This window comes from Diceros bicornis, chromosome 24, assembly GCF_020826845.1.
Source record: "Diceros bicornis minor isolate mBicDic1 chromosome 24, mDicBic1.mat.cur, whole genome shotgun sequence".
Classification (NCBI taxonomy): domain Eukaryota; kingdom Metazoa; phylum Chordata; class Mammalia; order Perissodactyla; family Rhinocerotidae; genus Diceros; species Diceros bicornis.
In genome coordinates, this window is record NC_080763.1 from 2,454,615 (window position 1) to 2,467,086 (window position 12,472).

Here is a 12,472-nt window from a genome sequence, read left to right on the forward strand (position 1 = left end):
TTGCCTTGGTGTTTCATAATATAACTTAATTGTATCTAATAATTTTATGGCACTCTGTTGGGTGGCCACTTTAGCTGGCATAGCCAATAAATAACCAGAATATGTATCAACAGCAGTGCAGACATAAGTATATCCACAAGAATTTGGCAATGGTCCAATAAAATCTATTTGCCAGGTATGGGCGGGAAATAATCCCTTTTGGATATGACCTTGGTAGGGATGTGGAACTCCCTGTTTTTTTAATTGTTGGCATAACTGACATTGTTGTACTGCAGTGGCAATATCATCATGGGTGACAAGGATTCCCCTTTGTTGTGCCCACCTGTATGAAGCTTGTTCTCCCAATTGTCCACTCTTTTCGTGGACCCATTGTGCTAAGCCTGGGTTGTGCGTTGCACGAATCTGCACCAGCTCATCAGCATGAGAATTATGCTTTCGTTCTGCAGAAATTAAAGAACTGTGAGCATCAACATGAAATACAGTAACAATTGTGTTTTGACACCATAACCATATGTCTTCCCATAATTTCTTTCCCCATATTTCTTTATCATTAATTTTCCCATCATATTTTTTCCATTGTGGCATCCACGTTGCCAAACCTTGTGCCACTGCCCATGAATCAGTATATATATGACATTGTTGGCCCTGTTCTTGTTGAAGTGCCTGATACACCGCATAAAGTTCAGCATATTGGCTACTCATATTATCTCCGGTGGTGACAATTGTTTGTTGGGTGGATGGGTTATAGGCAACTGCTTTCCATTTCCGTGAGCCCGATATCATTTTGGCAGAACCATCCATAAACCAGGTATGTTTTTGTTGTTTTTCAGTCAATTGGTCATATGAGACACCCCATTTAACAGGAGATTCTGTTATATCAGTAATCAAATCAGGGACGGCCGCTTGAATAGCCGGAGTCACTTTGTTTAGCTCTCTGTAATCTACAGTCATTCTCCATGTCCCATCACCTTTTTTAACAGGCCAGATAGGATTATTCCAGGCTGTAGTTACTCTGCGAAGGACTTTTACAGCCAAATAATCTTCTATGGTCTCAGATATTTCTTGTTGTCCTCCAGGGATGCGATATTGTCTTTGATTGACCACTTGCGTGGCAGGTGGAATTTCTACTTCATGATGCAAACATCCCACAATTACAGCATTAATATGAAAAGACAAAGCTCTAATAGCAAATTGGTATTGTCCATCAGCCAAATTTAATGTCAATCCTTTCAGAATATCAATCCCAATTACATATTCTGGTATTGGCACAATCATAACTAGATATGTGCGCCGGGGTAGTTGCCCAATTTGCATAGAAAGATTAGTGGTAACTGCCTGGATTTCTTTTCCTCTCAATCCAGTTATCAGAATTGATGTATCTTGAAACTTAGTTGGATTCCCATAGATAAGGGTGGCCTCCGCCCCTGTATCTATAAGTGCCTGCACACTAGTTGTAGATCCATTCTTCCAAAATATTTTAATTGGTACATGTGGTCTAATATCTTTTCTTATAGTGGCACTAATCGATACAGAGGTTTGGCCTTCCCCTCAATCACATAAGTCAGCAAAAAGAGGATCCGAGGGAGGAGGCAGTGCACTAGGTGCAGCAGGCACTGGGTTGGAAGCATTCTTTATACTGTCCCCTCTGTTCACTTGTTTTACATTCAGCCCTTTTTCTTTATATAGTTTCCATAATTCTTTAGTGTCAACTCCATCAATCTGGTCTTTGGGTACTCCTGCCCGGAGTAGGGCCAAAAACATATCACCTCAAGTCATTTTATCCTTTTTAAAGAATGTTTTCCTTTTTTCCCTTCCTGGAGAGTTTTCAGTTGTCTGCCAGTCTCCCAAGTCTGCTAGCTGCATAATCTTATCTGCTAGTGTTGCTATAGGGTTTTCAGTTTCATTTATGAGAAGGGTTGTAATTATTTGCTTGTATGCCGGAGGTGCAGTTTTTATCAACTTGTGTCGCACCTGGACACTTAAAGTCATTTCATTTAAAGCTTCACCACACCCCAGAAACACAGCCCGTTTCATGGTTTCTTCTCTCATCTTTTGGACACAATATTTTAAAGTATACCACGATCTATTAGTGTCTGGCCACATATCCTCCGTGGGGTATTTATCTTGAGCTCCTTTTACTGCAAGAGCCAATAAAGTTGTACCATCAGTGCCTTGTCCACGATCATTTGGGGAGTGAGCATTCATGCTCCAATCTCTGGAAGCTCCCCGTATTACTGGATCATTGGACAAAATTACAAATTTAAAAGCATCTCCTGCATCCAGATTAATTCCTGTAGCGCCCATATCATATAGGCGAACAAGCCAGGTTATAATGGCTTCTCCAGGCTTTTGTGTAGCCCGGGCTAAAATATCAGAAATTTCTTGTTGGTTAAAATCCTCAATCACATCTTTCCTTACAGAATGATTACCATCCATTTCCATCCGCCGACGGCGAAGAGGACGTGCCTCTGTGCGTTTGGGCGGTTTTTCCTCTTCCTCATAATCAGTTTCAGAATCATCATCCCAGATATCACCATCCCATGTGTCCGGGTCCCACTTAGGACCGGCCGATGCTATGGCCATATGAACTTTTCGTTCATTTACCTTTCCTCTCCTCTTTCTATATTTATATTTGGCAACTCTTACAGCAGCCTTTTCTGCTATAGCTTGGTAGTTACGAGCCTGATCTCCCAGTGCATGATATTGACATTGAATCATAGCCAAGCAAAACTGCAAATCTGAATTTTCTTTTTCCAAGAGTGCCTTCTCTTTCTGTATCTTATCCCTATCTTCTATAGCCCGACGATAAGCAGTCAGCAAACACCAACCTCGCCGTGCCAAAAAAGAAACATCATCTTTCTTTTTCCTTTCCACCATCTGCAAAGCTTTGGTCACATCCAACGGTTCAAATCGTCTCAGACGAGCATCCCAAGCTTCACATAACCCTGACCTGCGAGCCCACTCCCCAGCCAGAGTGCAAAAGGGAGGGTCCTCCCATCCTGGAATTTCTTCCACCTTGGCTTCAGTTACCTTTCGTTTGAATAGGAAAGGCATCTCCTTAATCGAATCCTGCTCACAGCGCCAATTATGTTATGAGAGGTTCGGGGATTAGATCGGAGACGTAAAAGACACTTTCCACTCCAAACAAATGGACTGAAGGTATATTTTATTATATAGAGGATAGTAAAGGCGATAGTCCGCAAACAGATCCCAATAGGTCAAATAATAAGAGGGAAAAAACACCAGCTCGACTGGAAAGGGAAAACATCCACATCGGCTGAGATAGCAGCAGATCCGAATAGGTCATATAATAAGAGGGAAAAACATCAGATCGATCGGAAAGGGAAACACCAGATCGACTGAAGGGAAATGACACAAATCAACCGGAAAGAGAAACACCAGGTTGACCGAAAAGAGAACACATCAAATCAGTTACTTCACAGTAAATCAATTACTCACAACATCCACGCCCCACTGCCGGGAGAGTCCTGTCAATCGACACGGCTGGGCAAGGATCACACATCCTGGGCAAGGCGTCCCTTCCACAGGTGGAACGCTCACCAGGTCTCAGCTTCCAGCAATTTATATAAGCAGTTACAGAGTTTACAGAGCAAGCATCTAGTGTTCCCATGCACAAAACAGTTATCAGTGGCGTACGTGCACTGAGCCCCTTGGCTAACGTCCCAGCCCAGTGGTTGTGTACGTGCATTGTTTTCTTTGGTTATCGTCTTAGCCCGGCACAGATGGCCAGTCCCTCCCGTGCTACGACGCTCCAAGAGCCTTGAACTGTTACAACTTGCAACTCCCTCCGTGGGAGAAAGGCCAGTTCCCGGGAAAAGGCCAGTTCCCACCGCACAGAAAGCAGCTTTGTATTTCTTTGTGTGCTGGTGGCTATAGGTCAATGGAGCGGCCAAACATGGCTGTACTCATGTCAAGACAAACGTGCACGGGGAGAGGACAAGACCCGAGGAAGGTCACTTGTAAATGGTCTAAAGGCAGGCAGGACATTCCCTCCTCAGGCCCCTCTAGGGGCTCCGTGTTCACCCCTGACCTAGATTTGAATCCTCCTGGGATCCTTGTCCAGGTCTCTGACTTCCTTTTCCTGCTTGTTTTCTATCCACAGGCGAAGATTTGTGATGCAGCTTTTAAGGCTACATCTGGGCCTCCTTCCATCATGTCTATGCTGCCTACACACTAGGCTCTCCAGTATCCCTGCACGTACTTATGTAATGCTGTTTCAGGAGGAAATGTCCTGGAGGCCCCAGCCTCTGTCAGGTACATTGTGGCCACTCTTCCCTGAGGGAGTTGATCTGGTGGATCAGGGACGGGTTTTCATTTCCCAGGCTATGGGTCCCTCTATTTGGCCACAGAAAACTGCCACCCTCTCCGTTGCATGCCAAGGTGACTTCTGGGTTTGTGTGGTTCTGAAGTCCATGGTCTCTGACATTCGCCAGTTTACACACTCAGTCATGATTTTACTGACGTGTCCTAAAGGGCTAGATGGGCCTGAACCCATAGATTTTGTAGCCCCCTGGGATGGCTGTGTTATTTTCCACAGCCTTGTGCTGTGGTTATGTGTCATGGGGGCTGTGAACCTTTCCTGTTGGGAGCTTTGAAAGATGAGGCATGAGAGGGGAGGGTGTAGGCAGGTCCATTGAGGGAATGCCACCACACTGATGATCCATGGCCATGAATGGACACAGTCTTACCAATCAAAATACTGAAGTGCTTCCCATCTGGTGGTGAACAGACACTGCTCTGAGCTCACCCTGAGAACCCACCCCATGACCAGGAACTAAAGGGTTCCCACGTGGCTTTTTGAACATCACGTCTGGAAACACCCTGTAAGACAAGGCCCAGATGAACTGCTTGGCAGTTCTGAGCTATCCTCCTCCATCAGAAGGCTGCAATTGTCCTTCAGACACACAGCAGGCTGGACTCTGCCAGGGAGGCCTTTACAGTGCAAGCTGGTGTTGAGCATACATCCTGGTTCCCAGCAGCCCAGGCCCTTCCTGACATGGCACAGCCATCCAGGAAAGTGATTTGCTAAAGGAAAGATAGGGAAGACTATACTTTACCTCCAAATAGAAAGAGAAGCGCCAGCTCCCATGTCTAATCAGGATGAGGAGGTAGTCAAGGGTGCCCGCAGGGTTTCTACTGCAGGACTATGAGGCTCCTGAGAACTGATCCTGCATGTAGCAACATTTAATAACCCTTGTGCCCAATGATATAGCAGAAGGGCGACAATTTATTGCACCTTTGGGCATCCATTTGTCAAAAGTGCACTTACAGTCATCCATAAGAGAATCACGTTTGCACAATGGTACATATCACTCAATCTTTTACTGCTTTTTTAAACTTATGTAAATTTAACTAATGTACAAAATACACAAAAGTACTCAAACTTATTCATACCTGAATAAGGAAGAAATATAACAATCACTCCATGTTTTTGCAGGTAGTCACCCTTTCATAGCTGGTATTTATAACTACCTTCTTCCATTACCCACTTCATATTCCCTTTGCCTCAGCAAGCACCTCAGCTGGTTGTGGTTCTTTGCAAACCCTTTTCAATTTCAGTGGTAGAACCTGACCTTCATTCCTGAAGGGTCACAGCCATTCCTAGTCCTGCCTGGACTGGTTTCTTGTAGTTTTCCATTGACGTTAATCACAGGGCATGTGATACTAAGAAAACCCTAAGGAGTCTCCTGTATTCCTTACCTCCATTGTGGAGCAGCAGTCCAGTTTCCTCTTGGTAATCAGGATCAATCACCGCGGCCTGCATGGAAACTCTCTTCCTTTTGCCTGTAGAGTCAGAGGCAAGAGGAGCCGTAAGGGGCTGGGTGGCAGTCTTAATTTCCAGTCCAAAGAAATCAATGTGTTTTCTCCCTTTGGAATGAAGATCCCTAAACCAGTAGAGCATAAGGTCACGTGAACATGAAAAAAAATTATGCTAGTGGATCATGAGGGGTAACAGTGGTAGTAGTGAACGGTGCCCCTCGCATTTCCACCCTTGATTGCTGGACTTGTGAATCCCGGCTATGGGAAAATCAGTGCTGTATAATGGACGCTGATTTAGAGCATAAGCAGCTTCCTGGGGAACACCGCCCCAAACCTGCAAGGTATTGCCACCTAGGTAGTAGTACTGTAACTCCGTCTTCACACGCCTATTCTTCTCTCAAGTCAGCGGCTTCAGATGGTGGGGAACAGGAAAAGACCAGTGAATTCCATGAGCATGGGTCCACTGCTGCACTTCATTTATGGGCAGTGAGTTCCTTAATCAGAAGCCATGCTGAGTGGAATACCAAGGTGGTGGATAAGGCATTCTGTGAGTCTACAGATGGTAGTTAACAGGAACATTGTGTGAAGGGAAGGCAAATCTGTATCAGCGTAGGTGTCTAACACACTAAGAGCAAAACACTGCCCCTTCTATGGTAGAAGAGGTGCATTGTAATCACCTGCCAGCTGGTTGCTTTCTGATCACCCTGGGGAATAGTGCCCTATCAGGGACCCTGTTTTGGTCTAGGCTCCTGGCAGATTTGGCACTCAGCAGTGGCTGTGGACAGATCAGCCTCGATGAGTGGAAGTCCACGATGCTAAACCCATGCATAACCTCCATTCCTGCCTCTCAGCCACTTTGTTCATGGCCCCCTTGGGCGCCGACAGGAGTGGCTGGGAAGAGAAGCTGGGCAGTACCCACACAACAGGTCATCTTGTCCACTTGACTATTAGAATCCTCCTCTGCTGAGGTTACCCTTTGGTGCGCATTCTTATAGGAAACAAAGAAATTCACCTTTTTTGCCCATTCAGAGAAGTATAGGCACATGCCTCTTCTCCACACCTCCTTGCCACCAATGTTCCTATCACATTCCTTCCAAGCTCTTGACCAGCCAGCCAATCGTGCCTCTGTGAACTGAAATTGACTCGTTATCTCTGGCCATTTCTCCCTCCAAGCAAAATAAACCACCAGGTGCATTGCTTAAGTCTGGGCCCCCTGGGAGGATTGTAGCTTGTCACTTTCTTTCAGGGATGTCCCACACAGACACTGTAATGCTTCAGCTGTCCACTTTTGGGTGGTGCCTGCCTATCACATAGAACCATATATAAAGCAGACCTGAGTCTTCTCTTCCTCAGTCAACTTATTGTAGGTATTCTCCGTGAGGCCATAGATGTGGTCTGGGAGAGTGAAGGGAATGTGTCAGGGCTGGGGTCACGGACATTGGGTACACACACTCATGTGACTTGATTGTGCCTGAGGCCCTGCTCCAGCCTGACCTCGTAGACACCACTTCATGGGACGGTGGGGTGCTGCCTCACCTAGTTCATGACGGGCATCCCAGGTCACGGGCTAAGTTGGTGGCCCATGGTTATGCATTCAGTTCTCCTAGGGCTCAGCAGCAAGCCAAAAGCTGAGCCGTTGTCTTCAGTGGACAGTAGGGCTTTGCTCCAAAATCCTAAGGGTCTGTGCTGTGATTCATCTTAGGGGGCTGTTAAAGGCACCAAACAACATCTCCAAATGCCACCAACACTTCAATCACCATTGGATCTGCTGGATCACACGGCCCTAATGCCAGAGTAGCTTACATAGCAGCCTGCACCTGCCCCAGGGCCTTCTTTGCTCTGCGCCCTGTTCAAAACTAGCAGCTTTTTGGATCATGCGGTAAAAGAGCCGGAGTTGCCCACCAAAATAAGCAATATATTGCCTCCAGAATACACAAAGGCGCACTAGGCAGTATGCCTCTTCTTCATTTGTAGGAAGGGCCAGATGCCGCAACTTATCTTTAACCCTAAAAGTGACACCTCAAAATGCCTGACACCACTAGACTCGCAGACGTGTCACAGAGGCGAGAGGCCCCTGATTCATTTCATTTATTTCCCACCTTCTGACATGCAAGTGTCTTCCAATAAAACAGCTGCTACTTTTGCTGACTAGGTTGAATGAGCATGATGTCAAAAATGTCACGGAACAGGGGCTGGGCTGGTGGTGGGTGGTTAAGTTCACGCACTCCGCTTTGCTGGCCTGGGGTTTGCGGGTTCGGATCCCGGGTGTGGACCTACGCACTGGTCATCAAGCCGTGCTGTGATGGCATCCCACATATAAAATAGAGGAAGATGAGCGCAGATGTTAGCTCAGGGCCAATATTCCTCACCAAAAAAGCTCCCAAAAAACAGAAAAGTAACAGAACAGTGTTATGCCTCATGGAAGAGAAAGGTGATCAAGGTCCCTGTAGACTAAGTTATGACATAGAGCTTGAGAGCTGCTACACTCTGAGGTGGGACATTGAAGGTTTATTGCTGGCCTTGACAGGCCAAAGCAAACTATTTCTAATGTCTTTCCTAACAGATAAAGAAAATACCATTTACCAGATCAAAAGCTGCATACGAGGTATCAGGACTCAAGTAATGAAACTATATGTGGGAAAGCAGCTGTAGTTGTAGTCACCATCTGGTTAAGTTATGACAATCCTCCATCCTTCTCCAAGATCCATCTGTTTTATACACAGGCCATGAGATGACCTGAATGCAGATATAGTGGGATTCATCACCTCTGCGTCCTTCAGTCCTCGGTGGTGGTCCTAATCTCTGCAGCCCCTCCAGGAATGCGGTATTTCTCTTATTTTACTATTCTCCTAAGTAGAGGCAGTTCTAGTGGGTTCCATTTGGCCTTCCCTACCGTAATTGCCCTCACTCCACCGGTCAGGGAACCAGTCTCATGATTCTGCCATTTGCTGACTATGTCAATTACCACTAAGCATTCTGAGACTGGGGGAAAAGCTATAGGATGGGCTCAGGGACCCACTGGACCCACTATGAGACAGATCTGGGTTAACCTACATTGATCACCTGATCCTATAAGCCCTACTCTGATTCATGGAGCACAGTGATGTTTTGGGTCTCCTGGAATTAGTGTGTCACTTCAGAACCTGTATTCAATAATCCCTATAATTCTGATTATTTCCTTTTCCCTAATGTATGGTCACCATCACAAAAGGCTGTACATCCTTTGGGGGAAGGTTGGGAAAAGATTAACCGTTTTAATTTTAAATAGTATATCTAGATCCTTACTCAAGGGAATCAGCCTCCCCTTCACACCAGGGCTCCTGTATCTGTCAAGTGGCTCAGGGGTGGGAAATGATTGAAGGGCCATGACTGTTTCAGTGATTCAAGTTAGACTTCTGTTCACTTGATCTAGAACCATTCTTACACAGATCAAGAATTTCATCGACTGCCTTCTCTTTCCCTCTACAGACACTCAGATCAACTAGCTACCACCATAGGTTTCTGTGAGTCAAATGGATTCTCATTATTGCGTTGACTCCACTATCCATTACAGAAACCATAACCACCTTGTCTCTTGAGATTCAGTGCCTCTGCTTGGTCTCTGCTGCCCCGGGATCCAAGTGTCCTCACTGCCTATCAAGATCCCAGGTCACTGGCAGCAGTTCCACTGTAATGTCTGCCCTAAAGAGGAGAGTGGCCACAGAGCTCTTCACGGACTCTGGGGCTGCCCTCATGAATTTATTTCCACAGTAGTAGTGCAAGTGTGTCCTCTGGACCCTGTTGGGGTGGGTAGGCATGTCTTACATGATAAATACACTCTAACGTTCCAATCACCTAAGCCTTGGATACCTTCTTCTATAGGAGACCAAGGAAGGTCAGCCTCACTTAGTGTATTCCCGGCAACCAATGACACTGCTGGAACTCTTTGTGCCCTCTCAAGACACAGCAAAGAGTAGAGAATCTCTGCTTAGTGGGCTCATATCAATAAATTAGACCGGATCCAACTTTATGTTCCTTCCACCATTATCCAAACCCCTTAATAGCCATTTGCACACAGTTTTCCTAGATTTGTTTCTGTATACACTGGGGAAAGGATGCAGCTATTTTGGAACGTAGCACAACTCCTCATGGGTCATATTTTACACTTCAGTCTCTGGGACATGCTGGGAATTGAGGCTACTAGGTCTAGTAGCAAATGGGGCTGGTGGGTGTAGGTCCTCAGGAGAATCAGCAGTACTTGCAAGGCAGCTTCCCGGGGGAGACCATTACCGAGTCCTTAGGAAAAGCAGAGTTCACCCCCTCACGCAGGGCTGGGAGGGCTTCTTTGTTGGCAAAGAAGACTGTACAATCTTATAATCATTTTTATTCCCATAGAGTCGGTAGTAATATCCAACTTTCATTTCTGGTTATAATAATTTTATCCATTTTCTTTTTTGCTGGTTAGTCTAGCTAAAAGTTTGCCAATTTTATTGCTTTTTTCCTAGAAAACACTTTTGATTTGACTGATTTTCCCTCTTGTTTTCCTGTTCTTTATTTCACCTCTGCTCTTATATTTATTATAAGCCTCTTTTTGCTGGTTTCAGGGTTGGTTTACTCTTCATTTTCTACTCTTCAAGGTGTAAAGTTAGGTTATGGTTTTGAGATCTTTCTTCTTCTAACGTAGGCATTTACAACTATAAATTTCCCGGTGAGCGTTTCTTTTTCTGCATCCCATGAGTTTGGTAGGTTGTATTTTCATTTTCATTTTATTCAAGGTGTTTTCTAGTGTCCCTCATATTTTCAACTTTCATCCACTGGGTGTTAATGCTGTATTGTTTAATTTTTATGTATTTATGATTTTTTCCAGTTTTCTTCCTGTTCTTGATTTCTAATTTCACCCCACTGTGATTAGAAATTATATTTTATTTGATTTCAATGTTTTAAAAATTTGCTAAGACTTGTTTGGGGGCCTAAAATATGGTCTATCCTGGGGAATGTTCCATATGCACTTGAGAAGAATACATATTCTGCTGTTTTGGGTGGAAGGTTAAGTCTAGTTGATTATGGTGTTGTTCAAGTTCTTTATTTCCTTAGTGATTTTCTGTCTGGTTGTAATATCCTTTTTTGAAAGTGGAGTATTGAAATCTCCATTATTGTTGGAGAACCGTCTATTTCTCCTTTCAATTCTGTCGATTTTGCTTCATATGTTTTGGGAGCTCTGCTGTTAGATATGTGTGTTTAAAATTGTGACATCGTCTTGAGGGATTGTACCTTTTATCAATACATAATGCCATCATGAATGAGAGAGACCTGATCGCTTCCCTTGAGGAACTCACAAGCAGTCCAGGGAAGAGACTGAGAGACCATCACAGCAGGAGCTGCAAGAGAGGCCTGTGCCACGTGCTGCAGCAGGACCTCATCTCCTTAGGTGTCCTGTGTCCCTGGAATGGCAAATGCATGTAGCACGTGCTCAGTAAGCACTGGCTGGATGCAAGTGAGGAGCACTGACTGTGATGGCAGCACTAGTTCTCATTCAGGGAAACTGAGATTTGTGCTAGTGGCAGAGCTCAGACCAGAACCCCGTGTTCCTGATCTTCTTCTCGTTCTCACTTGTCCGTGATGCCAGTAGTGATTTCAGTATTGAATTCATGGCTGAAAGACTCATTCATCATAGCCTTGTTCTTTTACTCATTCCAAGATCTTACCACGTTACAGGCACGTACTTGGTAATGGTGAGTAAAACTGGAGAAGGCCTCTTTCTTCATGGATCTGGGAGAACAGTGAGAGGTGCGAAGACAGTCATCAGATCACCACAAAGTGTCACATTACAAAAAACAATAACTGATATTTATGGGGAGTGTAGGACATGTCACATACTAGATTGACAGTGTTTGAATGCATAAACTCGTTTTGTCCTCAGAAGAATTTTGGATGTGGTAGGTATCACTCCCTATTTATATATATGGTAAAAGGAGCACAGAAAGGCAAAGTAGTTTGGCGGATGTCACACAACTAGAAATTGGTGGTGTGGGGATCCCAACACTCTGAGTCCCAGTTTCCTCAGTTTCTGAAAGCAGAATGACAAAGCTTAGTTGTGCGGATTAAGTTAAAAGAGGAAAACACACCTAGCAACACGACTGAGTTTACAATAGGTGCTCACTAATGATTACTGAATTTCAGTGGCTGTGGGACTCACGAGGTGGACAGGACTTCCCTCATCGTGTTGGTGGGTCCTCATAGCTCTTGCGCAAGCTTTGTGAGTGACTTTGAATGGTCAGACATTGAACAGGTCCCAGGACATCACAGACCTTATGCTTGAAATGTGAAGAATTTGGGTAAGCCCTGGGCCTCCCAGCCTGGCATTCTGGCCTTCTCAGAATGGCCTAACCAGCCTCCAACACTCTTAAACTCAACACACCAGATGGATCACCCTCCTCAAACATGCCCAGGGCTTTCCTCCTCCCACACCTCTGCTCTTCTTGTCCCCCACATAGAATGCCTATCCACCCCATCTCTGCCTCCTCAGACAGGTGGATTTCCTAGGTGACTCCACCCTGTCAGAGAGAATCTGTGTGTCTTCCACGTGACCAAGGCCAGGTCACTTCTGATCCTTTCATCATCCCAATGGCAAAGGGAGAGAGAGCTCAGTGTATTCCTGCTTGCCCTACCAGATTGGAGGATGGGATCATAAATTACGTTCTATCCCATGCAC